The sequence below is a fragment of the Schistocerca cancellata genome, chromosome 9 (genome assembly GCF_023864275.1).
Source record: "Schistocerca cancellata isolate TAMUIC-IGC-003103 chromosome 9, iqSchCanc2.1, whole genome shotgun sequence".
In the NCBI taxonomy this organism is placed as follows: domain Eukaryota; kingdom Metazoa; phylum Arthropoda; class Insecta; order Orthoptera; family Acrididae; genus Schistocerca; species Schistocerca cancellata.
Window position 1 is genome coordinate 370747505 of NC_064634.1, and position 1324 is coordinate 370748828.

Below are 1324 nucleotides of genomic sequence, written 5' to 3' on the forward strand. Positions count from 1 at the left end.
TCTCAGTGTAACTGAAATGTAGATAAGTGGCACGTGTATAGGTGTATCTCTTTGGCACCGACCAGCATCTGTGACGGGCGTACGCAGTACCGCCGTGGTGAGGCATACAAGGCCGCGCTTGGCAGATTGTCGTTAGTTTTGTGACTCCCTCTGACGATGGCCGGATAATACAAGGCCGAAACAGATTTTTAAGGAGTAGTATTTGCGGGGTTGTTCCAAAAATTTACAGAAGTATCTTGTAAATACTTTGTATATGTTGAAATTTTTTATGCTAACACTTCTAGGAATCACTGAAAAATTACAGCATCTGAAGCACTTACAAAAGGTAGTCTTAGAAACTCAAACAAACCTAAGTGAATTTTTACTATTACTCGTCCAGCGGTAGCTCTACACAAACCACTCTTAAATGTATTTGTGACAAGTTACTGCCGGCTGGAGTGGTCGAGCGGTTCTAGGCGCTACAGTCTGGAATCGCGCGACCGCTACGGTCGCAGGTTCGAATCCTGCCGTGGTAATAGATGAGTGTGATGTCCTTAGGCTAGTTAGGTTTGAGTAGTTCTAAGTTCTAGGAACAGATGACCTCAGATGTTAAATCCCATAGTGCTCAGAGACATTTTAACCACTTTTTTGAAAAGTTACTGCCCTCTCCCGGCCTGTGAATTAGTTCTTCTGGATGTGGAAGAGGAATAGAATCCATGACACGTTACTGGCTCTGCGTTGCTTTATACTCAGAACAAAAACATAAACCACCTGATGGCTTCTTCTTAATGACATGGCATAAGTTGTGGTCATTGTTTGCAATTTAGTAGTTTGCACACTGCACTCACATTCGGGAGGACAACGGTTCAAACCCGCATACCGCCATCCAGATTTAGGTTTTCCATGATTTCCCTAAACTGCTTCAGGCAAATGCGAGGATGGTACCTTTGAAAGCGCATAGCCGATTACCTTTTCCATTATTTCCTAATTCTATCTTACGCTCTCTCGTGGCTGCGCATTGTCCATCGCAGGTGCGTGTGCTTCATAGTCCCTAGCCCTTCCTATCTCCGGTTCAGATATTTCATTACTCTTACTACTGAAGTCAGAAACAGTTGTGTGAGGTAGAGAAACACTGATTTTTGACATACAGTACTGAATGCACAGGTTGAACAGATCAAACATCACTAACTCAAAATATTTACACTATCTTTAGAATAAGGAACATGAAAAGAGACACACTTTGTCACTCACATACGTCTCTGGCAAACTACACACGCCAAGGACTTGAATTTCATGCAAATTGTAGGCAGTCAAAATAGAAATAGGCTACATGGGCTAGCAGTTC